Raw genomic sequence first — 27,583 nt, 5'->3', positions numbered from 1 at the left:
TCCATGCTCTGAACATCTTTTCCTCTCCTTGCTCTCCCTCTCTCTCTTCCTCGCTCTCCCCCGTCTTCATTTTTCCTTTAGATAGTTCACTACTGCCCCCCATCATTTATGAGTAATTAATTTTCAAAATTATCTACTGCATTTTTCATTTCTGGAAGTTGTCTTCAATTATTTCAGCTTTGCCTATTATTGATTTATAGTGTTCTCCTTTTCATTATGGTTTTAAATACTCTGAAAAAGTCATTTCAAATTTATTTTATAGACTTTTTTTGATTGAACCTTTATTCACAATGTTTGGGGTGCTAATCCACCTTTTTTCCATCTCCTACATCTATTCATTTTCGTGTGTTTTTTTTTCATGTACTTTGTGAGCTCATCTTTAGTGGGGATTATTTTTTGTTTGTGAGTTCACCATAACTTAACATGTGAAATTGTCCCTACAGAGTAGGTTTTCTGTGTGCTTCTGCCAGACCCCTAGGGGTTTGATGGTAATGGATCAGTCATCTATCTATCTATCTGTCTGTCTGTCTGTCTGTCTGTCTGTCTATCTATCTATCTATCATCTATCCATCCATCCGTCCTGGTATAAGTTATAGATAATAGAAATGAGATTTGGATTTCTCACAGATAACTTTTTTATCTGCACATGGCCTTAGGCACATAGCAAGCTTTCTTGCCAGGGAGGGACCCAATTCTAGCTCTCCATCTTCCTCTTGGCCATAAGTCATATGCTTTGTCACTGTTTGGGCCTTAGAATCTTACACTATCCTTAGGTCTTGTATTTGTGACCCTGATTCCTGTGGGTTACTGTGATTTCAGCTAGCTTGTACAACTCTTGCTTTAATTTCTATCTTTGGTTCTGGACCTTGATGATTTCCTTTTCTTTCTCTTACTCTTGGCTATTACATAAATTCTTTTTCTGGGTGGTCTGGTGTGTTGTGTTGGTGGTTCTATTTTCTATAGCATTTAGCATTGTGTTTGTAAAGGAAGTAGGTAGGGCCTGACTGTCTCAGGCGAGTCTGCCATGTGGTGACTTAGGGTTGTTTTTCAGAAAGAATATTTTTTGTACTTCTACTTAAGTCCAGGGAAAGAAAGGGTATTCAATAAGCGAAGTCTTTTTTTTTTTTTTAACTCATTGGGTAGCAGTGGGTACTGTCTAATTCAAAGATGATTTTCTTTACATAATTGTATATATTTTTGGTGTTGAAAGCATTGGGATAGTATAGATAGTTTTCCCATAGTTTAAAAAGTGGACAGAAGTGGGGAGGAAGAAAATAAAAATCATGCCATTTATCTGGTAGGAAAAACCGAGAATTTAGCAAGAGAGTAAACCTTCTCCTATGGGAAAGAGGAAATTGGAAGGGAGGACAGATGAAAATGATCGCATCTGTTAAGCACTAAAGATGATGATGATGGTGATTCATGATGATGGTGGCCCCTGCCGCCATGTTGTCATAAGAACACTTAATATGAGATCTGCCCTCTTCTCAAGTTTTTAAGTGTCCAGTACAGTATTGTTAACCAACTACAGGCACAATGGAAAGCTTGTTTTATAGGGAACCAAGGCAGAATCATCAGTCAGAGCTGGGAAAGAAAAGAGGGATGATGCTCTATGATAAATACACTCTCTAGTTAACATGTCAAACTCCCAATAAGAGAGCAAATAGATTGTGAATCTTGCAGTGGCGTGAGGCTAATAGAAGTTGCATGAAGATTTTAAAATCGCTCCTATTCAAGCTGACTCGATCAGAGAAGGGTCTGAATACGGCACGGACTATTCTTCAGGACCCAACACAGACAGACACGTGGATTGGATTAGTACTTAGATAGGATACAATAAATAATACTCACTTATGAATTATAAACGTGATGAAAGAGCTAACATTTATTCGAGTATTTTCAGAAAGACAAACTCTAAGGGCTATGGAGAGAAATGTGTACACTTTGATAGGGAATTTTTATTTTTTTTTGTCTTTTGATCTTCTCATTGATTTAATTTTAATATAATTTAAAAGGCATTTCTTTTCATTTAAAAGATACTTTTATAGGAATATTAAAAAGAAAAAAGTTAAAAAAATCACATTGTTCAAATTATACCATCCTTATGCAACTATTTTTATTTTGCGTTTTATATCACATTTGTCGTATCTTTCCTGATTGTAATGATACTATATATATAATATTTTGCATTTCCTCCTATTTATTTTATAATAAATGTTTTCAGGTATTTAATTGAATTCTCATAGTTTTGCAGACATTTTAGAGTAGAGACTTGCTATTAAGACCTGAGACTAGTAAAATAAAAAAGGGGAGGGAATCAGGATTGCCATTTGTTTTGTCAAGTGAGGACATTAAAAATGAAAAAAAACAAAGAAAACAAAACCCAATTCTGTAATTTTTCAGCATTTCAGTAACTAAAGGATATTTTAACACCCCAGCCTTCCACTAAAAGTATGAAGGATATAATCTCAAAAGAAAGAAAAATGCCTTCAGCTTCTTTAATTATTTTTATGAATACAATTAGTATTCTTTCACTTTCTCCCTTATTTCTCCCAGGGTGATTGAAAACCTCTTGAGGGTCCTTTCTCGATCTGAGAACAGGGTCAGGATTCCTGGACTGGTTGATGTTTGGAGGAACTTGCTGGGTTTATGATTTTACTGCAAAGTAACTGATTAATTCAGTAGAACCAGTAAGAAAGCTAGAGGTTTCAAACGGCAGGCCTCCTGCCCCAAATAGATGGAGCGCCTCCTGCAGTCCTAGCACCAGAAACCTCAGAGGATGGCTCCGATTTTTATGTTTGTTTTAATAACAGTTTGTCTGAAAATAATGAAAAATGTTTCAGTAAGGCCCATTGCTGGAAAATACATTTCGCTATATGCATTTTTGTTGAAAAAGGATTTGATCTGGACATGTTTCTGATCTCTTCATATAGCAGAGATATCCTCTTAAAGAAAAGTCCTGTAGAAGATAATGACGCGAATTAAAAGTTGAATGTTTCTAAACTGGCTCCACTTGACATCAGTGTATCTTCATAGGGCCATAGGCTGGACAGAACTTTTCATTGTCGCCTGGCCTGTACTCCTGCCTGAAATATGTCTGTGCTCACCTGTCTCAGTGGTACAGTTGTGCCCCCACTCCGACCATGGCTATCTTAACCCATCCTCAGTAGAAGCAGAAAGCTCTTCAGTAACGTTTTTGATGTGGTTTATCTTTCACTTCTCAGGAGGAAATTCATTCCAACTGGAATCATAATTTTTTGAGGCCTTTCAGCAGACTTTAGAGTTCTGGGAATGAAAGGCTCATGTGTTTTGTTCAGGAAACTTCCAGCTGCTTAAAGGAGTGAAACATTAAGCATCAAATCACTGTGAGGTGTTCAAAGATATTCTTCAAAAGGCTTGAGAGAACGAAGAAGAAGAAAAATCTCCCCAAGCCCCCATGTTCGTGTGTTATTAAGCATTACTTCCACAGCACGGTGGCTCTGTGATGCTATTTACAAAACGGAGAGTATTTTTCATGATAAGGGTGGACTTAAATTACTGTCAATACATCACTTGCTGCTTTTCCAGTCCTCGTCACTCCCTCCCCCCAATTAAAGTCAATACTTATTAAAATCACTTGATTTTTGAATGATATTTGTACAGCTGTTTGGTTTATTTTTAAAAAAGTTCCTCTATTTGTAATGAAAGTGTCAAAAGTTAAAAACTGAAATTAAATCAAGAAGTAGGAGGTGTATGCCAACCAAGTGCAAATAACAGAACGAAAAACTATTAGGGAGACAATGGAAATGGCTCAGAGGACCTTCAAAGTCTTTGCAAGTTCAAACTCTCTTCATAAAATAACTTCCTTTTTCAAAAGTGCTTGTTAAGCTTTGACTTCTGCTCATTTTGATTTTTTATGTCTACGAAGTTATTTTGAAGTTGCGTCTGTTATCACTGTGGGAGAAAACAGTCGTCCCCTCTACTTGAGGTGGTGACTGAAAATGCTTGGATACAGAAGTATGCAGAGCTGTGCTGGGAGTAAGACGTTCATAGGAGCATGTCAGAGGAGTGAGAACACAGTGGTCAAGTAATCTAAGAAGTAAAGTGGGGAGAGGTCCTCTTGTGTGGGAACTACTTTTAGTTCCGATTCTCATCCCCACTCTGTATCTATCCTGATTCGCCTTTGGCAGTGAAAACTCAAAATAAATATCCACTTAACTATCGTCCATCCACCTGTCTGTCTGTCTATAATTCTATCTGTCACCTGCCTTTCTGATTTTTTTTCCCTATTGAGCACGTGTATTACAATAATATGGTGTTGGATTGCTTCACAAGTTAGCTTGTACATTGTCTTTGTCCCCCAAGGGGTTTTCCTTGATTTCCTTTAGGCTTTACAAAACTTTGTAGATATTTTGGGACTATGGTACCTTCACAACTGAGCCTTCAGTTTGGATTTCCATGACTGGTGTTAAACATAATTGAATTCCAGCCTTATAGGGCTGTTGCGTTGTGGGCTCTGTCATCTGAATTGGTGGTGGGGGGGAATGGGGGTCCTGCTGACCAATCCTGGAATACAGTGATTCTGTGAATCATATGCCATCTGTCAGTCCCAACAATAAAAGCTGATGAACCCTATGTCCTGGGGGTAGAGGTGATGGTTCTGGGTGGGGCTTGTTCCCCTGAAAACCCGATTGGAATAATTAGATGGGGAAAAAATTAATAGTGATAATGTAGGGAGTTGGAGCCAGGGATTTTCAAGTGAGGTTAGAGACATGGACAGTTGGAATCCAAGGTCTGCCTTTACTTTTCTTTGAGTTACATCGGAGTTTAGAAACTGCTCGAAGTATCAAATTGACATTTCTTTGGCTCGCCTGTAGGAGACACTCAGTATTAGTTATTGACCCAAAACATTGAAACATAAAGAAACAAAATAAACAAAACCCTCTTGGCATATTTCAGCCAAAAATGTCCTTTAATTGTTTAATTCTACCTTTAGCTGGTGCTATGATTTCACCCTTCATAAGATTTCTTATTATTGCATTTCTGGGTCCTATAAAATGAGCTTTTTCTACCTGCCCTTCATCCTCTCAAGAGTGAGCAGAGGTGGTCGATATGATCGAAGAGGTCCTACCCTCCTGGCATGAGATAGACAGCCATAGTCACTCCAGCGTCCCCTCTGACCCCCTTCTTTGCCCTCTGGAGGGCTGCCTCCCGTGGAGCAGGCGGAGATCCTGTGACACTACATGGAGCTGTTCTGAGTCCTGTCCTCCAGGGGACATTTTCTTTCTCGTGCACCCTCCCCTGAGAGAAGGTGGGAACCCAGCTTGAACTTAAAGCTGTAAAGCTGTCTCTATATAGCAGGACATTTCTTCCAGCCACTGGTCTCCAGGCAAGCACTTCTGATCCTGACATTGTCAAAACTGCCTTGATGCCCAGCTACTCTCCCAGTGAGGTGTTTTCACTAATTACCTTGGCAGTCCCAGGTGAGCCAAAGATGGATGAGGTGGGGCTGGGGTTGGAGCATGGGTTGTCACCAACCTGGATCACTGACCCTCTCTAGACCATTCTGTCTCTTGGTGTCTGTCCACCTGGCACTTCTCACTCTTGTAGACTTCCTGGCCCCGGCCCTGATGTTGGACCCCACTCCTCACTCCTCACTGATTTGCCTTGTCCTCTTTCCCCATCTCTTGCAGAGCCCAGGTGGGCTGTTGATAACATGTGGTCTGATGGGTCTTGACACCTACCTCCTTCCACCTGGCTTGGTTGCAGGCTGTCCCAACATGGCCATCCACCAGACTGTTTTGTGACTGGGCTGACTCAGTGGGGGGCAGTGCACGATACAACTTGATTTCCCCAATCACTGCTCAAGTCTAAGGTTGTTCCCCACCTCTGTTTCCAGTCTTATCAAATACCAGACTTTCCCCATCACTCCCAGATTTTTATTGACAGCCTAATTTTCAAGTATTGAGAAGTCCAGATAAGTCTAATAAATATGTCTGTTTTTTCAGTCCATTTAAATATCGTTTGCATCTGAGCCTGTCTCAGAATCGGAAAGTCCTCTGGCTCGTGGCTGGCTCCCTGTCTCCCAGCCTTGCTCTTCCGTTCCCCTTCCCCCCACTGACATTTGCACCTGGTCCTGCAGGGCTGGAGCAGAAAAGGAGAGGGTAATAAGGGGCTTACTTGCAGTGTGTTGTGATTTGTGAAGCTGAGGTCCAGGCTCTGGCTGCCTTTTATGGGGCATGTTGGAGGATTGCTGAGGGCTCTCATAGACACATCCCACTACAGCTCTCTGTGGCATGGCGATGCCCTGGTGTTTGTCTGCTTATGACACCCTCCCCCTAGTTTCTCCACCCCTGGTATACCTCCAGCCGCTTTCTCTCAGGGTTGATTCGCACCCAGAAGTCTGGCCTCTTCCATGGATCCCATGGTACTAAGAGGATGCCCAGGCCATTGATGGCAGCTCAGTATGCTCCCACCAGGGCCCTTTCTACTTACCTGCTCTCACGTGGCTCCAGTCCTGTGCCCCGGCAGCTTAGAATTCTGGGGGAGCCTGTGAGGCTCCCAAAATGCTTCTTCTGAGGGTTCTGTCACACCCTGTGACTTTAGTGTGTGTGTCTGTGTGCCTTCGTCCAGTTTTACCAGCTAAGTCTCTCTTCTCTGTCCCGTTGGGGTTGTGGGAGGCACTGCCCAGTGTCTGACAACAAACAGTCCCTCTAAAGAAATACCAGGTCTCTGATTGCCCTGATCTTCCTCTCAGCCTCTCTTCCAGTGTTGAACACGAGAGCTCTGGGAGCTTTGTGCACTTCTCCCAGCTCCTCTGGTTGGTAAATGGAAATGGGGGGAGTAGTTACACCACACAGAAATCAAGCAAACTCTGCAAATGAGCCCCCCCGCCCCTCTCTGACTCTGGATTTTAGAGAGCCTCCTCTCCCTCCTGTGTGTGGGGAAGGGTCAGGCTCCCATCTTGGCTGAGGCTGTGCGTGAAGATGTGGATTACCTCTTCTCTGGTGGGGAGTCCTGATGGCCCTGGTCTGCTGAGATTTACCCCAACATACCTTGAACGTCTCATGCTGTCCATTTTTGCTGAATTATTTCACACTTGTTAATGATGTCTAAGTTCTTTCCCAACTCTAAATCACGTGATTTTATTATTCTGGGTTTTACTTGGTTCTGGTAATTTACTCTGTGTCTCTTCATTTTGCCTCTTAGGCATGCACTCTGAGATGTGCTGCCCAGGTCCCTTCAGAAAGGGAGGACTTTTTTCTTTAGACATTAGAAGTATGGTAGAAGATGTCTCAGCTGTCAGCCTTCTTTGGGGAGTGCTAGCTGATGATGACCATCTGCCCAAGGTCGTGCCCCCTTCTTGGGGCTACCATTGGCTAATCAAATCATGACAGGGGTACCAGCCAGTTTCTCCAGAGAAGGAGACCCAGTAGGATGGATATATATATATGTATATAGATCTCGATCTCAATCTTGATCTTGATTTCTATCTCTATCTGTAGCTCTAGCTCTACCTATATCTGTATCTCTAATCTATATCTATTTTAATGAAATTTATTTAAAAAAATTGGTCCACACAATTGTGGGGGCTGGCAAGGCCAAAATGTAGCTTGGCCCATCAGGTTAGAAACTCAGGCAAGAGATGATCCAGTCTTGATTCTGAAGTTTGTAGGTCAGACTGGCAGGCTGGACACTCAGACAGAATTTCTATGTTATGGTCTGAAGGGAGAATTTGTTCTCCCTGCCAAAATCTCAGGGTTCCCGCCCCCTTAAATCCTTCAACTGATTGGGTGAGACCCACCCACATTAGGGAGGGTAATTTGCTTTACTGAAAGTTAACTGATTGTAGACGTTAAGTGCATCTATAAAATACTATCACAGCAACACCTAGACTAGTGTTTGAACAAGGAGCTGAGCACCAGAGCCTAGTCAAGTTGACATGGTGTTAACCACACAGCAGGGGGTAAAGGCCTGGCCCCTTGTCCCTGACTCCCAGCTCTGAAGGGCCAGCCCATCTGCAGAGCCCCATGGGGTTACCTGAGGCCTTTACTAGGGCTGCCTCACAGTTCCCCTTTCCCCCTTTCCGGGGCTGCCTCTTCCCCCCACATCCATGGGTGTTTATTCTAAGAATACACCCTTTGAACGCCCTGCAGGCTTGTCCCCATCCAACTCAGGTTCCACTGCCCTGGGAACCCATCCGGCAAAAACAGCTAATGGACAAACTCAGGCCACAGGAGTGGACTGTCATTTCATGCCCTGGTTTTACTACTCAGGGTGCGTAATTCACATTCACTGGAGGCTCTCACCTTTGAATGACCTCTAATAGGTGATTACTAATGTGATTCCAGTGGGCAAAGTATTTAAAATTCACAAGTAATCCCCCAAAACTTGTAACTTCTCTGTAAACCATTTCCTGTAACTCTTAATGGGTTGTAACTGAAAAAGGATTATGGATCTCGGGAGAGGGACCCCCAGTGGAAATGGCACAGAAAGGTTAGGGAAGCTTGCCTCCTCTTTGTCTTCTCTGCTACTGAAACAGTGTGTGACTTTTCTCCTCTCGGGGGACAGCATGGTTCATGGAATAAATGGAGGCTGGGCTGAATCTCAGGTTCAAATCCCCATGCGTCCACTTACAGATCTGTGATCTTCCGAAGCTTTGGTTTCCTCGTCAGAAAAATGAGGAGAGTAATAACCACCTTCTGGGCTCTCTCGGGAAACGGGCCAAGGATGAGTGCCACCAAAGGCTCTGTGGATGGACTGCGGAACAAAGTCCTTAGTAACCACCCAGAGAAATAGCGGAAGCCTTGGTGGGTTAACTGGCTCATGACGCATTGGTTTAAAGACCGGGTCTTGGGATTGCCAAACCTGGTCAGATTTCAGAGGGTTAGGCCAGCAAGGAAAGGTTCAAGTACTCAACAGCTCCTTCCCAGCGAGAGAAAAAAAGTGTTGAGTAAACCTTATAATGTGCCTCGTGAGTGCTGCAAATTGAAAACCCAAATTTCAAGAGAGGAACGCATCCCTTCAGAGCCTGCTGGTTCAACAGGCAGGTGTGTGGGGAGCAGAGGTGGTCGGGTGCTGCCCACTTGGCGGAGAAGCCGTTTTTCTCGTTTCCCTGCCTTCTCTCTCACAGTTCCCATCTTCACTCCCTCCTCCCCCCACTGCCTCTGGAGATTCCATTATCATCCTTCTAAGTGTAACCTCCAGGCAGAGGTCTCAGTCACAATCCCTGACTGGCCAGGGCTCTGGAGCCCCTGAGGTGTCTCACTCTTGTAGCTGGAACAGAACGTGCCGTCTTCATCAAGACCCCACTTTCCCCGTTTGACATCCTTCTCTCCTTCTCTCTCCACTTCACCTTCGGTGTCCAGTTGGCCCCCAGGTTCTGCCATTTCCTCCCACCTCTGCCCTGTCTCCTGCTTTTCTTGGCTGCCCACCTGTGCTCCCCTGGCTGGACCACGGCAGCAGCCTTTGTACTGGCCTTTCCCTCCTGGCAGCCAGCTGCCTTGTCAGTCGTCTCACAAGCCTCTGCGGGACATGCCATCCCTCAGATGCTCAAAACTCCAGCGGCTCCTTCAGAGTGAAGGTCAGACTTCACAGCCTGTGCTTTCGGCTGCCCTGATGGTCTCGGTCGGGCCGCCTGTGGTCCACACAAGCCTTCGTGGTTCAGCTAACGTGCTTACTGTCTCCCCTGACCTTGGGCACTCCCACTTCTTTGCTTTTTTGGAACGTCTGCCTGAGAGACTGGCCCAGCTTCCCTCCACACCCTCTGTGCAAGGCCATTGTCCTGTTCTGAAAAGCCCTCCTTGCCTACCTCTGGAGATGGCAAAGCTGATAAAGACATGGTGACGCTGTTGCCAGAGGCTTTTGCCATAGCCGCTCACTCGTCCTCAGACACACAGGTGGCGCCTTTGCCACTTCATGGCCATGTCTTCTGCTTCCACCTCACATCTGCCTGCTGGGCCGCTTCTCTCTCTCCTGGGGTTGTTCTCCTCTCCGATGTCTATATGAATTCTTCCTATTTTTCATGGTCTTGTGTAAATCCTACCACTCAAAGCAGAAGCTCCCTTCTTCTCTCCCCTGAGCTATCCCAGTGCTTCTTGTTGTAGCTTCCATATTGTCCCTTATTCTAGATAATGAAACCTCGGGCCACACATGCTTACTCTCTTGCAAGACGTGTGGGCTCTTTGGGAGTGAGCGACATACCTGGGAACTTTTACATCCCACGTCACCCCGGCCACAACTCTTTGCAGGGGGTGGTCAGTTCATACTTACTGATGATGGCGTTTATGGAAAATGCTGGATAGACGGGCTGTGTAGCTGTATGGCCAGAGGCAGGTCATAAACCTCATGTCGTGAGTATCAGCAAAAGGCATTTGTGGCGAGGCTCATAATTTTTATTGAAATTAAGAGGAGGATTGAAAAGTCTTTACTTCCAAGTCATGTCCAATACAAACGAGGCCCTCTTTATGCTGGTCTCTGAAACCAGGCAAGAGTCAGCGGAAATGGAAAAGCTGGTTTCAGTGCCCTGGTGGTGAAATATCCATCACCAGGTGCCAACAGTTTTAGCAAAGCCAGTGGGCAGAGAACTGCTTTCATGAGTTCCAGTTTCCTCGTCCTTAAAGTGCACAAGGAAACCGTCTCCTGTGGATGTTCTGTACATATTTGACAATTTCTTTTTAACAACAGAGCAATAATGGCCGATAATGTAGAGACTTACCTACATGGTTAGAGAGGCTCAAGTATTTGTCTTTTAGCCTTTCTGGTAGTTGATTCCCAACCCCCACCCCACACCCCAGGAAAGCTTCTAACTCTCCCTATCTGCTTCTCCAAACTATGCTTAAAATAAAGACGTCTGTCTCCTACAAGCATCAGAGTGATGTTGAAGGAAGGAATGATGATCTGTAATCACTGGGCCCCTGAAAAGGGGTCACTCTATTGATGTAAGTTGTTGTCATTTTTGTTATGTTATAGATGATTTTGTCACTCAGAAATTGTGTGTTTCTTATTTATAATATTGAAATGTTAGTACATGAGTGATTAACTAAACTGTCAATCAGTTATTTTTATTTACAAGTACAAAAGTAATTATGTATTAATAATGTTTTAATTTTTTTTCTGCCCGGTGTTGTAAATGTGAAAATATGAAACAGACCTTGTTGTTTGCAAATATGGTTATCCATGCGTTTGCTGTCTTTAAGATTTGACCTTGTGATTATATCAAGACAAAGTTCATTATGAAGGTCAAATTTGCTTCTAGAAATTTGGGATTTTGTTCTCAAAGGTATATTTTATTTGATAAACTTTCTTAGAAATACATAATGTTCCTTTAAACCCTGGCCTGCTTGTCAGTTGTGTGCTGTTATGAAATGACTAAATATTTATGTTTTTCCAGTTGAACTTAGGGGGGAAAAAAAAAAAACCTCTGGTAAATGTGTTTCCTTTAACAGAAGGCTCAGTGTAAAACGGGAGAGAAGTAGTATTTATAGTTGTTTTCCTGTTCTTGATGTCACCCGCCTTTCAAATGCAGCCTGTTCTCCTTCAAATGTCTCATTTTTACCGGGGACCTCTCGGCAGATCATAGTCCCCCAGGCTGGGGAGCCATGGAGCTGTTTGCGGCTGTGTGTTCTGTTCTGGTGGCAGCTGGCAGCTGCTCCTTCCACTCTGAGGTGACCTGCGTGCTTCCACCTGCAGATGGCAAGGCTGCGAGGAGAGAGCCCGAGGGTTTCCTCCTCCGTCCGCATCGTAGGTTTGGAAAGTGGCTGCACACAGGCGTGCTAATGTCTCTTCATTTTGCTCTCTAGACAAAAAAGAAGGGAAGAAACATTGTGGACGGAGGTTTTGATTTAGTGTTGTGAAGGCAAAAAGATTGACATCAAGAAACAAAATGAAAGGAAAGCAAACAACGAAACAAAACAAAACTGACAAGAAGCACAGTCATGGCCATTGCGTGGCTCAGACATGATTTGTGGAGACTCTTACCATTTTCTTCCAGCAGAACGGCTCTTGTTTATTTATGCAACGTTTCTAAACGAGACCCTTTGGGAAATTCTATAAGGTCCCGAGAATTGCCTCACTGATTTCTGTAAGTGACAGCGAGTAAGGCAGCACAGTGAGTTACAAGGCGCAACGCACACAGGCGTGCACACTGGCAGTGTCAGCCTGAAGGAAGATAGCAACAAACAGCTCACGTTTTGGGTCACTGACCGGGTTCAGGACGCAGAAGCGCTTGTGTGGAAGTGGTTTAAGGGCACTGAGCCTGCCATAGGTTTTTGTTTCTGCCTTTCCCAGAAATGACTCTTCAACAGGGACTCAGCTGCTAGGAGAGCAGCTGTTTGGGGGGTCTTCCCAGACCCCTGCCCTCACCCCTTCCCATCCAGGTCGTGCGGCTTCCAGAGCACAGGTGTGCTCAGTGGTCCTGAGCGTCTCTGTCCAGCTCTGCATTCAGGCGCTCCTGTTGGTCCTTTGACATCCGTCATGATGAGCGTAGTTGCTCCACAGAAACTGCCAACCGCTTCCCCGTCAGCTTTCCTGCAGACAGCCTGTTATTAAACACTGGGCAGTACCCCTCCTTCTGCGGCAGCAGGTCCCAGCCACCTGCGGCACCAGAGCTGGCCCTGCCAGCGTGCTCTCGTGCCTTGCCTTGCCGCTGTCTCTTCCAGACTGGACTGCTTGTGGTTCCTTTCTAGAATTTGTAGGTCTCCTCCACCGGTTCCCCCTGTCCTGCCTATATACATTCCTGCTTTTCTTATCCTTAAACAAGCTGAACAAATCAGATAAACCTCCTAATTGGATTGTAAACGTCTTGAGGGCAGGAAGAGCCCTGCTGCCTCCCTACCTGCTAGCACTTTCTGAAACAGTACACACATAACAAATGTTGGCTGGCTGAATGCACTGGTGCTTTTTCCTTGAACTACTCTCCCTTCTTCTGTCTTTGCGGCTCAGCTCCTTTCATGAATAGCCTACATTGACCTTCACGTATCTTCCTAACCAAGAACTGCTGACCCATTTGGAAGCGGGCTTACTCTGACCATGCTGCTGCGGTGCTGTTGGAGGCCACCAACAAGTTGTGACTTGCCAGATCCAGAGCCTGTTCTCATTGTGTGTGGTGGGCATTGAATAAACTTCTCATGCACAGGCATCTCTCTGTAGATAGGATTCTGTGGACCACTTCTGTCTTACTGAATGTCCTTGCTTGGCTTCTAGGATTTGGATCTTTTCTAGCTTTCTCCTCATTCTCTTACTGCTCCTCCTTGTGTTCTTGGCTGTTTTATTTTTTTCTTCAATGTCCCAAATAGTTCAAATGCTGTCCTCAATTTTATGCTGCCTGCATAACTCCCTTATGGGAATTATTCTGCAGCTGGGCGTCAAACAATGCAGTGTGCTGTTGGTATTTGTGATTGTTTCTTTACAACTCTGTCTCTCATACTAGACTCTGAGCTCACAGTCAAAACCCATCCCTAGTTAGTGCTTAGCTTTGTAATTGGCACGTGGAGGAGACTCAGTCAGTTGTGTGTTAGATGGATAGGTGGATGGATGGATGGATGATGGATGGATAGATGATGGATGGATGGATAGATGGATGGATGGATGGATGGATGGATGGATGGATGGATGGATGGATAGATGGATGGGTGGATTTGATGGGCGGTTTGGGTTTAGATCATGAAAGAAGACAAATACTAGTGGGACCTCTTCTTAATTATAGAGACAAGTCATTTAATATTTTTGAGCTCATGCTCTGTACCGTCTGGGCATAGAGATGAGACACTCTCCCTACCACATGCCTCTCCAAGTGCACTCTTTTACCTTCATATCTTTGCTCATGTCTCCTCTGCCTTGCATGCTCTCCTTCCCAATGCCACCTGTTGAATACAAAGTGCCCCTCATGGACTAACTCTTCTGAAAGGGCATTGCCAGGCCATGGTGCTAGATGGGCTTGCTGCCACTGTTGTGTCTCTCTTATGACCCTCACCACATTCTGCCTCCAATCAATTATTTAACTCAAAGCATAATGCCCCCATCAAGCCCTTTGTTTATGGAGGGCAAGTCCAATGTCACCTTGTGTGCTGGACACTCAATACATGAATAGATTGAAATAGGTCACTTATCATGATAATAACTGTTGTTTCCTAAGTTTTAAATATAGTGTTATAAGTAGGAAGATTTATGGGCTGCACTAATTTCCAGCAGATCATTTTATTTTACAATTAGAACTGAAGAGCATATTCAGCATGTCTTTCTGAGTACGGTAGACACAGATGGTGAAAGAGCTGAAAGTGACTCTTTGGAACGGAGATACTGTCGTGTATAGGATGTTTTGTGCCTTCAGGGTTGGTTAGTTCTTTTCCTCCCCCACCCTAATAGAGAATTTCCTTTATTTATTCCCGGACACCCACAGCATATTGATTTCATCCTCAGCCTACATCCTCTCATGGACCTGAGATGGCTATCACAATTCCAAATGTCACACAGAGAGGGCAATATCACACGACCTTTGTTTTCTGTCAGCCAAGAGACTTTTCCAGAAGTCTTCAAGCTCACTTCCCCGAGTGTTGAGGTGGCCAGAATTCTATCACCTGCTCATCCCTAAACCAATCAGTGGCAAGAGGAAGGGGTTTCCACTGATAAGATTTACCCCTGAAGTTGGGTTAAGGTCAACTTTTCCTAGGGCATGCTGGTGGGTCAGGCTACACACTTGAATAAAATTGGGATTCCCTCTAAGGGGAAAGGGGTAACCAGATGTGTCTGCTGCCTTTGTAGCCTATGGGAGTCTATCAGTGAACAAACTGGCTCAAACGATCTCTGTGACTGCGTTCACTGAGATCGTGGGGGCCCCTGCTGCCCCCTCTCCTTGGCGTCCCTTCTGTCCATTTCTAGTGGGAAGGGAGCCTTCTCACCGTAGGCTACTGCTGTTCACCTGAGGCCTGGTCTGTTTCCGGTCATGGAGGCAGCTCTTCTGCACGTCTAGTTTTCCATCTTCCCAGTAGTTGACCTCACTTAGGAAATACTCACTGTTGCTGTCACAAGGTGGCCAGGAAAATCTGTGTGTAGGGGGCATCTCCTTGTCCAGCGTGTTTGGGGAACAAGAGGGTCACACATCCCTCAATGTCACAATATCTTGCATCTGTCCAGATGGCACTGTCACAAACACCGTCTCCCTGGACTTGTACCACCTTGCTCTCATCCACGCCACCCCTGTCCCCCATGCCACCTCTCTCTCATTCACAGCTTGCAGAGGAGTGAACTGAAGCTGGAGTCACTCTGTTGGCTGCTGGGGGAACAGCACACATCGGGTCTCCAAGCTCATGGATCCTGCTGCTGCCCACAGTTCCTTTGGCAAATTCAGCTTGATCTTCAGGTGCTCAGATGTGTTTGGCTTTAACCATTTCCAGTGGGAACTTTCTGATGACTTCATGTATTCTTCCACTTCTCACTATGCAGAATAGGGGGCCTCATTGAATCCCAGGGGATGTGGTCAGTAGCCCTCCACTGCGGCAGGCTGGGGGCCACATTACAGGTCACTTGCTTTTTGACCTCTGCCATGTGCAGGACCAGGGTCTGTTGGGCTGGACTGAGCAGTTTGTTCTCATACCAAAGTTGTCAAGTGGCTGTATTTTATGAGTTCTTGACTCTGGTTTGCATAACTTTCTGACTTTTTTGCTTTGATGGGGCCAGCTGTTACCTCATGTGGCTGGTAAACTGCCTTTCTCTGGCAGAGCTTCTCTCCCTGGACTTCGTAACATCTTTTTGGATCCTTGCTGGCTTCTCAGCTGTGTTATAGATAATTTACAATGTCAGATAAGTGTTCTCTGGATAAATGAAATATTAATGCTATAATGCTAATTTTAAAATACCCATTGTGTATATTTAATAGAAGCTTCTCTGGGTTTAGTCTTGTCTTTAAATCAGATCCAACAATGCAATCATATATCAAATTATTCATTTGTCACAGTTGAGGTTTTGGTACAAAAATATACTTCAAGATGACATAGGGTGGGAAATCTTAGCCCATGTTTTCAAAACTCTTACTTGCTTTGCAGCAATTGGAAACTGAATACTATTTTAACCACTTGTCCATGGAAAGCATTTAACTAAGTAATAATCAATATTGGCTTTGGGATTTAGATAAAAGGAAACTTGGAAACACCTTCATTGACTCAAGATCTGTGCAGGTATGCAGAACGTGACCTAATTTGCCATTACCTTCCCCTTTCCTCTCGTGTACTTGTCACTGTATATGGGAGGCCAGCATTGCTTCACGAGCAATGGTACCATCCACAGCTCGCCTGTGGGTGGTACAACTCATAGGTTGCTGTCTGGAAAATACGTGTAGGACTATACGATGATTATTACTTAGTCTTTTTCTTTTTTTTATTGAGGCACAATTGACATATAACATTAAAGTAGTCCCCTTTATCCACTGGGATAACGCCAGTGAATGCCTGAAACCTCGAATAGTACCAAACCCTACATATATTGTTGTTTCTTATATAGACATACCCATGATAAAGTTTAATTTATAAATTAGGCACAGGAAGAGATTAATAACAATAATAATAAAATAGAACAATGATACCAATATACTGTAACAAAAGTTATGTAGATGTGGTCCTTGTCTCTCTCGCTGTCTCTGATAACGTATCTGAACAAGATGGCTACTAAGTGCCTAATGGGCGGGGAGCGTGTACAGCTGGATGAAGGGATGATTCACGTCCCGGCGGCACAGAGCGGGATGGCGCAAGATTTCATCAGACCACTCAGAACAGCGAGCAATTTAAAATTTATGAATTGTTTATTTCTGGAATTTTCCATTTAATATTTTCGGACTTAGGTTGACTATGGGTAACTGAAACCTCAGAAAGGGAAACCATGGATAAGGGGAGACTACTGTATATTAGTTTCAGGTATGCAATGTAATGATTCGATATCTGTGTATATAGCTAAGTGATCACAATAAGTTTAGTTAACATCCATCACCACATGTAGTTACAGAATATTTTTTCTTGTGATGAGAACTTGTAAGATTTACTTTCAAATATGCAACACAGTATTATTAATTGTAGTCACCATGCTGAACATTACATCCCCAGGACTTATTTAATTTACACCTGGAAATTTGTACCTTTTGATCCTCTTCACCCATTTCTCTCATTCCCCATTCCCACCTCTGGCAGCCACGAATCTGTTCTCCATATCTGTAGTGTTTTTTTTTTTTTTTACTTTATTTTCTTTTTTTAGATTCCACACATAAATGAGATAACACGGTATTTGTTTTTCTCTGTCTGACTTATTTCACTTAGTATAATTCCCTCATGGTCCCTCCATGTTTTCACAAATAGCAAGATTTCATTCTTTTTCATGGCTAAATAATAGTCCTCTGTGTGTGTGTGTGTGTGTGTGTGTGTGTGTGTGTGTACATTTTCTGTATTCCTTCATCTGTTGATGGACACTTAGCTCGTTTCCAGGTCTTAGCTATTGGTTAGTTTTTTTCTGATCATCGAGATGAATATTCTTGGTTCTTAAAATCTGGAAAGTACCCAAAACAACAAAGAAGAAAATAAGACTCTCCCATAATTCACATTGCAAACCTACAGACTACTTCTGTTAGCAATTTCTGCATTTCCTTTGGGTCATCCTCCTCCTCCAATATTCCCTCTTTCATCCATCCTTTTTTTTTTTTTTTAAAACAAATCTGGAATCATGCTATATATATGTGTTTTGTGTCCTAATTTTTGGTTCCAAGAATTTCTATTTCCCATATCACGATAAACACTTTGCTCTGACAGTGGGCAGTTTGGATTAAATATCTCTATGCACAGGCCCAAAGCCTTAAGGTAGAGTTGGCTGGGGGCCTCCTGAGTGGAGTGGGGGGGGGGTCAGTTGGCCTGTGGATCCATTTATAAATACTGTAATATTACCCATTGCAAATATTGATTTTGATGCAATACTTGACATTTTCTAATTTGAAAATATTTTCAACTGAAATAGTTGCCATTTGCAATTTGTCATGTTGTGAGGATTTTGTTAAGTGTAATATTTTGGGATTGGATATTTTACTTGGAAAGTTGCGTACACACGGAAATTCCCGTATCTCCAAAACCAGAGATTGGATTTTAGGACTGTGCCAATAGGCCTGTTCTGAGATTTATTTTCTTTCTCTTTTTTAGGCCGGTAATGTTTTAATCTTTTAAAAAATATGGGTCCTCCTAGTATCTACAAATTGAAAGGATTGTTTCTTTCCTGGGACTAAAATGATTGTTTAATTACAGTTCTCGGGATGTTTAATAAACCCCATTACTCTTTTTTTTTTTTTTTTTTTTTTAGCAGAGAGAAGTGCTAAAAGAATGATCTGGGAAAACCATTATTACTGAAGCTGGGGATTGTAAGGAAAGGAAAACATTTTCAAAATATTTTCTTTGCAAAAGTATACGTGTGCTTCACTGCACCAATCCAGAGTTGGCCTTTATTTCATTCCTAATTTTTGCTTCATAATGCTGAGCTTCCCTTGAAGGAATGTTGCCGCCACCACCACCATCCCCTCCCCTTTTTTTTAAGGGAAGGATTTTAACTTCATTCCCTTTTTAGGATTTTTAAAAATAATGTTTAGAAAATAGGTTTTGTCACTAAATATCCAGTTAGTTGATCTTTGGTATTAATATTTTTGGGGAAAAAAACCCAAGTTTTAACATATTTACGTTCTCTTTTAGGTTGTTTCAAGATCTTTGAAGACCCGAGAAAAGCCGTGTCGACCAAAAACAAGACAAATGACTCACAGAGAAAAAATATGGCGGAGCCAAGGGCAATTAAAGGTAAAACTAAACCCCCAGATAATCCTATCCCTCCTAGTTAAGGAGTTTTGGTTGTTTGTTTTTGTTTTTCTTTTTTTTCTTCTTCTTTTTTTTAATGTGAATAGTTGTGCTCCCAAACCTCCAAAGACCTTTTCTTAGATCGTTTGGCGGATCCGTTGGTGTACTCTGGAAGGTTATGTTGGTTCCATTGATTCTCCCTCTCAAGTAAGATGCGCCTGGCCCAGCACTGCCTGTTCCCACCCCCAACATGTAGTTTTTTAAAATCACTGCTTCCTGAGTATTATAGCCAGCATAACTCCTCCTCTCACTGCTTCTACTCTCTTCTACTCCGTCCAGAAGCTCCAGAGGGCCAAAGGCAATGCAATGTCTATTGACCTGGGCTTTTACGATAATTATATTTCTCTGTCATATTACTAAATTTGGTTTGTAGTTATTTTATAGTTGTTTTACCTGAATTCAATTGAGACCTCATGTCAAGAAGCACACACAGGGACTGAGTCCCTGCATCTATTAATTATACAGAAAAAGTAAGGGTGGAGGATTTCAGCACTTTATCCCCAAGACATGCCCATTCACTCCTCAGGGCTGTCAGGCTCCCCTCAGAAAAGCATTCCAGGGGTTGGAAGAGGTCATGGTGGGGCCCATATAATGCTCCATTAGGCCACAGAACTTGCAAGAGTCTCTCCTTTGGCACAGTTAAGCCAGGAGTGATTAGTAGATGGGGCAACAATACATGGTGCCTGGGATGTCCCTTTAACAGTGTTGGTATCTAGTAAGAAACAGTGCAGTTAAATTGGATGTAGTTCCTGGGGCTGTGCCCCTATAAGGGTATTTTATCTTCATCAGTTAAAATAGTGCAGCGAGTTGCTCAATAAAGGTGTCTTCGTTTGCCAGGGCTGCAGTAACAAAGCACCACAGACGGAGGGGTGGTTAGACCACAGACAATTATTCTCTCATAATTCTAGAGTCTAGACGTCTGAGGAAGATAAAGGTGCAGGCCGGGTAGGTCTGTGGGAGCGGGTCAATTTCTCTTTTCCCTGTTAGTTTTCCTGGCTGATCTAATAATCAGATTGACATGGAACAGATTTACAGGAGAAAAGAACCAAATTTATTACACGTGTACACCCAGGGACTCCAGAAGAATATGGGATCTGAGGACAGATCAGGCATCTTGAGCTAAGGAGAAATTGGTGTGTAGTGGTTTGGATTTCAAAGGGAAGGTAGGCAATTCACAGGTAGATGGGAAGGAGCAAACATTTGGTACACACAATCTTGCTGGGCCACCCAGAAACCATGGGACACAGTGGGGAGTCTCATAATCAGACTTTGCAGGTTCCTCTGTCTGCCACCCTTACTTCATATTATGCCACCCTTAGTTCATTTCTGGGTCGCCCAGCCAGAATGTGTGTACTAAATGTTTGCTCCCTTCTTCTAAGCATGTTTTTTTGTTGTGTTTTTCATTTTCCCTGTCTGAATTCCTTTAGGCAGGTAAGGGGGAAGAGCACAGGTTTTTCCAGAGTCTGTCTTAAAAATAGCCACCTTAAAATAATCACTATCCCGAAGAGGTATATTTTTGGGGTGGCATGCCCTGCTTCCCCGCAGTTCCTTCTGAGGCTGTGAGGGAGAATCTCCTCCACGCCCCTCTCCTTGTCTTGTACTTAACCATTTTCTCCTTGTAGCTTCACATCATCTTCTCTCTGCGCACGTCTCTGTGTCCAGATTTTCCTTTTCCTGTAAGGACACCAGTCGTGTTGGCATTAGGGCCCATCCAGTGACCTTATTTTAATTCACTTACCTCTGTAAACAGCTGACCTCCAAATCAGGTCATATCCTGAGCTCCTGGAGATTTGGACTCTGGCATTTGAGGGGTTGGGGGAAGGTTGATACAAATCAACCCATCACGATAGGACTTTGTATTCATTTGGAAAGATAAACCATGTCCTACAGAAGAAGTTAAAGTTCTCATTTTTAGATAAATGCGAAGGTACATGTGGTGTCCAAGCTTCCACCTCCCACTGGTCTCTTTTGCCTACTTCTGGCTGTAGATACCAGGGCTGAAACTAGGGTAAGCCAAGCAAGGCACAAAATTTAAGGAGGCACTGCCTCTCAGGTGCCAACCCTGCACCTGCAGGGGTCTGAGAGGGAGTGCTTCCTTAAATTGTGGGCCCCGTGGGTGGTGGGTGTCTCACTTTGCCTCCTCTTCCTCCCACTCCACTTAGGAGACCCCCATCCCAGGAAGGGTGGGCAGGAGTCAGACCTATGCAGTTCTTATGGTAGGTTTTGTTGATAAAAGAGTGACATACCTAATAGCCACTCATCTAAAAGAAGAGTGCTGAATGACCAGCTCATTCAATGAATGTTGTCATTAGAATGAGTTTGCTTAGAGCCATTTTGCCTAAAATGTTTTCACTTAATGCCTACTTAGCTTAAAAAAAAAGTTGTTAAATTAAGGATGTTTTTATTCTGTACACAAAGAGTCTTTATGAAAATCATCAATTTATTTACTTAAGAATTCTTTTTCTCAAAGTTGCATTTTACACACCATCAAAATTTTTGCAATCTTAATAATAATGACTCCCACTTGTTAAGTGCTTACTTACTATGTGCCTACCATGGTGAAGGTTTCTGAGGCGTAATTCAATTGCATCCTCACAAAAGTCTTACGGAGTAGGCAGGGGAGAGAGCCAAACAGTGGTTCAACTCAGGGCCTAACCAGTACGAATAGCTACTGGCCAGATCTTGTGTTTACACCTGTGTGAACTGCTAAACATGTGTTTACCTGTGTGAAATGCTAAACATCAGTTTGGAGGTAGGTATTTAACTGAGGGTTTTGTTCCCGGCTGACATCAAATAAGTGTATCTTTTCCAACACCATCAACCATCGACTCTCCAACACCAAGTGAGTACAGGTTTTCCCCACTATCCAAAAATAGAGCCTTCCGATGGAAGTTTTCCTAAGCTGAAGTGGCATAAAATGAAGAAACAGTTACTTCATATGGAAAAAAAAAAAAGAGCATTCTCAGGCCCAGAATTCCACGCATGCACAATATCTTTATGTCCTTCACCACAACTGACATGCTTAGTTATGTCCACATGTACACTAAGCGTAACACCCTTACGAGCTCTCTTGGGCTTTTCTGATGCTTTAGGGCACACCTTGCCGACAGTGCACAAAATGAATGGGGAGAAAGCGAGGAGGTCACAGACATAGAGCAGGGAGGGCTCTGGCGGCTGGATGCTGAGTATGGCTCCAGGGGAAGGAGCCTGGTGGGGCCTCTCTCGCTGCCTGGGTGCTGCTGCCTCTGTAATGGCTGGCTGCCAAACAGACGCTGAATGCTAGTTTTGATTTTTTGCCTTTTTATGTAAAAGCGATAATCCTGTTTGGATTTCGTTAGGTTGGCAAAAACAGGTACTCCTGTAGGCCTTTTCGTAAGTGGCATAACGCGAACTTTCCAAAAGCGGGGATACCTATATCCTACAATATAATTCAATTCTGACGCTACCTGGAGTTAGCGTCAGACCCCATAGGTTAAGGGCTCAGTCCCACAAAGCTATGTCCCCCACCTCAGACACCAGTGGAAAGTGTCGGGTCCCCAGAACAGACAGATGAAGAGGTTATAGGGTGAGGTCTAGAGGGTCCTGAGCAGAGAAACTTCTGTGGAGTTGATGTTGGGGGGGGGGTTCCACCCTCTCGGCAACCTGGAAGCTCTCCGAATCCTGTCATTTAGGGGTTCTTATGAAGGTTTCATCACATAGGCATGATCGATTATTAACTCAATCTCTAGCTCTTCCCACCTCACTGGATGGGGGTGGGCTGAAAGTACCAGGCTTCTAATTGAGGCATGGTCTTTCTGAGACCATCCCCAAGCTATCTAGGGGTTCGCCAAGAGTCACTTCATTAGAAAAAAAGATGTTCCTTATCGCTCTTATCATTCAGGAAATTTCAAAGGTTTTAAGAACTCTGTGCCAGGGACAGGGGACAAAGACCAAATATCTTTTTTGTTATACCACAGTAATATTATTCCGATTTTACAGATTGTAACTAAGGCTCCTAGAGGGTTAAGTGGCCTTTTCTAGGTGTCTGAGGAAGAAACCAGATCTGGCTCCCATCCTCCGTGTGACTCTGTACCTGTGCTCGGATCTGGCACTGTCCCTCCGAGAGTTCTGTTCCCACCCCCAGAACACACGACACCCGTGGTGCCTGGGAACGCAGAGGGCCTACCCAGACTGGCCAAGGCCTCTCAGGCTACACAGGTCTCTCCTGGAGTCCATCTCCCTGGGCAGGTCCTGTGTGTATTTTCCTAGGCCTGAAGGCTGGCCAGCAGTGCAGCTGTTTGCTGGAGCACGGACATGTTGGGTGTCCGTATGACTGTATGTGAGGCCCTTGCATGCAGGATGGAACTGGGGTTAGAAGAGAACAGGGGCAGGGAACCTCCATTTTAATTCTTGCCCCAACCTTGCAAATATTCAGCAACCCAAATCAAATATTCGTTTCTGTCTAATAAGCTGTTGGCATTTTAAAAACAAGAACAAAGAAGAGAGACAACTAGACTTCTGTTGAATGTCAGTGCATTTTATTTTTTAAGATACCCGATAATAAAATAATGCTGGATTATGAAACACTGAATCATAAACATATACATTACCAGATGAATTTATCACTGGAAACAAATATTAAAGAGAGGGTTTTTAGACAACACAGATTCGAGTTCTGGAAAGCTTCACAGGCAGGTAACACAGAAAATGGAAAGGCTCCCACAGTGATATGAAACCACCATGTCATTCATCAATGGTAACTATTTCAGACTTGATCATCAGAAACACAAAAGTCAAGTAGAAGTGCTCTTAAAAAATCCATACAATACCTCCCAATGGCCAAAAAGAACAGGCCCCACATGACTGCAAAAACAGTCAGAGAGATTTGTGGAGGGAGGACGCCTGGGGAGGACGGTAGAACATCTATCCTCCCGGTCTTGAGGCGCATTGCTTTTGATCTGGTGTGGTTTGGACGATGGCGGCAGCATTCACATCGAATGATTACTAAATCCCTTTGGTTGATGGTGGTGGTGGTGCGTGATGGTCATACCCCCTGACCCCCTAATCTTCGTTCCCTGCCTCTCTGCCTTCCTGCCAATCCACGTGCCTCTTGTTCCTCAGGGCTCCTTGGTGGCACCTCCTTGGCTCTCCATGTGAGTCAGTTCTCTCCCTCCTCTACGTGTCATCTGTGTCCTTCATTTGTCCCTGCCACTGGCCGCCTGTTTGTAGAACTGACCTCTTGTAGCCACTTGAATTGCTTCTCCATCTCCGTCCCTTGAGGAATGGGACTCTATTGAATCTGCATGTCCTGTACATCTACATATTCCCTTCTCTACTACCTGAGTTTAATGCATTGAAAGTACCCAGAACTTCCCTGTAAAAGGCAGGACACGTGAGCAGCTGTTTGTTAAATTCTTGGATGGATACAGATTGAATGGCTGCCGTAACTTTTATGACGCTCCTGTGGTCTTGGACATCCAGAAGATTGACTCCATTTCATTATGTTCTGAATCCCCTGAAGGCTGGCGTGGTGCCTGTCATGTGAAGTGTGAGTTCCGCTGCTCCTGGCAAGGTCTCTGAGAATCTCACAGCCCTCTGGTAGACATTTGTTGGTTACTCTTCAGTTTTCAAACCTGTTTTGAGGGTAGGACCAGGGTTTGAGATCATGTCTCTTAGCTGGATGGAAATACTATGTTTGTGTATTGGGATATAGTTGATTCCCTTTCAAATTCCTGTTTGAGTCTTCTTTTATCTCTCTAGGTAGAAAGGTTTTAAGGGTGGGGTTGGGGAGGTTTGATAATCTGGCTATTCAGGGCATATTGTATGTATTAGTAATTCACTGTCACAGCAATGCTGTGTCACAAACCATCCCCACTCTCAGTGGTTTAAAACAAGAAGCATTTATTTTGCTCATGAGTCTGTGGGCTGGCCATTCAGGTTGGCCTTGGCTGGGCAGTCTTGGTCTTGCAGTTTCCTTCCCGTGTCTGGGGTCTGGTTGTCTATCAAATGATCAAGGGTGGTCTTGGCTGGGGAGATTGGATGACTGGCTTTGTTCCACGTGCCTCTCATCCTCCAGCCTGCTGGCCCGGGCACACTCCTGTGGTGGTGGAAAGTTGCAGGTGGAAACACTTCATGCCTCTTGAGACTTGGGCTAGGAACTGGCATGCTTTCCTTCTCCATTCTATTGCCTGAAGCAAGTCACGTGGAGTGCCCCTAAGCAAGACAGGGCTGGGGAAGCAGAGCTACCTCTGTAGTGAGAGGAACCACAGTCACATGGCAAAGGTGTGGACACAGGGAGAGGTAGAGCCTTAAAACCAGCACTGCAGTCCACTGTGCTGTGCAAGTAAAACATCGGCTGTGTGATCTGTCTTCTGCATGTATCTAGAACACTTATAGGGTGTTTTGGTTATCTACACGTGTAATAAACCATCCTAACCTAGTAGCTTTAGCTTGAAACAATGACCAGTATATTATTTCTCATGGTTCTGTGGGCCGACTGGACTCAGCTGGGCAGTTCTGCTTCCTGGATGTCGGCAGGGGCTGTGGTCATCTGCCAGGTGACCGTTCTGAACGTCCATGTTGGCTCCCAGGCCTGGCACATGGTGTACGCAGGGCCCGGCTGCTGTACTGCTGGGACCTGGGGACTGGGTTCCTTGAGGCAGGAAGGGCAAGCTGCTGGGTCTCTTGAGGCCTGGGCTCAGAAATCCCAGAACATCCCTTACGCTGTGTTCTCTGGATCAAAGGCAGCTGTAAATCAGCCAGAAATCGAGGGGCGGGGACCAACTTCAGCGTGTGGTGTGAGCAGCAGCATGTGTGTGAGGAGGGAGGAATTGTGTGGGGTGAGCTACCCCAGAGAGATGCTGAAATGTATGGAAAGAACCGTCTGTTCCTGGGTCATGCAGTGGGAAGCCCTCCTTTTGTCAGGATGGACCTCTGCTGGGCTGAATGACCCTAGGAGCAAAGTGGTGTCCTCCTGTGGGGCCTGCTGCTTTCGAAAAGGCCATCTTGGGGGACTCGAAGGATTTCTGTGCCAGAGGAGCCAGTTCTTAGAGACTTTTGGCCAGGTCCCCAGCTTCTCTCAGCCTCTACTCTCATTAGTGTGCCAAGAGCATGGATTACTTTTAATGGCCGCTCAGGTTAATTTCAAGACAGTGCTTCATTCCTTTTGCATTTTTCAGCAAATATTATCCCCCAAAAGGACTCGCTTTAGAGTTAAGGAAAAAACGATTGCACACTTTCCAAGGTCAAGAAAGCTGGCTATCGTGAAAAATAATGCCTGAGGTTCCAAATTTGTCATCTTCTTGACCCAGACTCTATGGAGCCCTTTGGGGGACAGACCCGGAGCCCCTAGACATGGAGATGAAGGCTCCCCAGGAGAAGCCACCCATGTGGGAAGTGGACGTGTTTGTGCCGTAAGGGGGCCAGAACGGGCAGGATTCAGAGGTAGCTGGGACTCCCGTGAGCCTTGGGCATATTCCTGGAATAACGTGTTCAACAGCCAACTTGACAGGAAGCTTGTGCACATAGTCTTGTAATCAAGCTGTTTTTTCTTATTTTGTGGTTAACTGCTGCTGGGACTGAGGGGCCAGATTTATGAAGAAGAAAACAACAACAACAAAAATGATAGCCAACTAAGAAAAAGTAATGGCACAAAAAGTAAAAGTATAAATTAGGAAAGGTATTTTCAGTGCCAACTGATGGCAAAGATCTACAGAAAACCAAAGGCTGGGTGGGGACCAGTGACTGGAGCCTAGAGCCCCGGGGGAGGGTCCGAGGGTGGGAGAGGCCACCGTAGAATGCAGCTGTGGCCAGAACCATGACCAAATACAGAGGGCGCCTAGCGTGGGTGGTGCCAAGGTGTGGAGAAGAAATACCCCTCCCCTTCTCTCCTTCTTCCTCCTGATCTCCAGATGGTGTCATGTTGACCAAACTTCACCTGGGTGGCCAGAGGCAAGGGCACCCTGCTGAGGCAGTCTGTAGGGGTCAGTCCTGTGGGGCATGGGCCAGAGCAGGGGAGATGAAGACGGGCTCTGGACAGGGGGAGGGACAGACAGACAGTAACCAGAACACACTGGTTTGTAATCTGAATAAAGGAAAATACTGGATGAAGTGTTTAATCCTAGAGTATGGTGTCCTAGAGTATGGACACCTTTCAGTTTAATTCCTTTAAATTTAAATGACATTTAGCAATGAATGAAAGTATCTTCAACATGAAGGACAAAACCTATTAATTATGTCGAACCACAGTGTCTTACGGGCCTTGGAGTCAGGCCCATCTGAGTTGAGTCCTGGCTCTGTTGCTTCCGATTAACCGATGACCCTGGATAAATCAGTGCCCTCCCTGGGTCTCCAGGTCCCCGCCTGGACAATGGGAACTTTAACTGAGAATCATGGTCAGGATGAAATGACAAAATGCATGTGGAGCCCTTAGCCCAGGGGCTGCCACGTAAGCCCTCAGTGAACGGTAGCTGTGCTTTTTCTGAAGAACTTAGTTCTGCAGCTCAGAAAGATGTAAGGATGGAATTAGGTTTCGGGGGAACATCACGAGCCCAATTCTCTCAACAGAATAGAAAATGCCTGATTTTTTTTTTCCTGTGTGGCTTCTTCCTTTAAATCATCATTTGTAGATGTTACCCGTCTAAAATGACGTGTGTGAACCGCATATGATGTGGTTTCGGGGGGCTTGTCTCACTGGGCTTTTTGGGGGCTAAAACGTTCCCTGGCACTTCATTTACCGCACAGAGTGAGAGGGTGCTTTC

The 27,583-nt window shown here is 44.5% G+C and overlaps 1 protein-coding gene across 1 annotated transcript in view; it reads left to right on the top strand.

The window, feature by feature from the left end:
* ERG (ETS transcription factor ERG) overlaps positions 1-27,583 on the top strand; it is a gene marked incomplete at its 5' end in the record, with an annotated part of 256,726 nt that overhangs the window by 58,064 nt on the left and 171,079 nt on the right. Inside the window, one exon of the mRNA XM_081029840.1 lies at positions 18,687-18,788. The remainder of the gene's footprint in view (positions 1-18,686; positions 18,789-27,583) is intronic.

The sequence above is a fragment of the Rhinolophus hipposideros genome (genome assembly GCF_964194185.1).
Source record: "Rhinolophus hipposideros genome assembly, chromosome: 2".
Lineage (NCBI taxonomy): Eukaryota > Metazoa > Chordata > Mammalia > Chiroptera > Rhinolophidae > Rhinolophus > Rhinolophus hipposideros.
The sequence above is the reverse complement of the archived record's forward strand: the minus strand, read 5'-3'. Positions and strand labels throughout refer to the sequence as shown.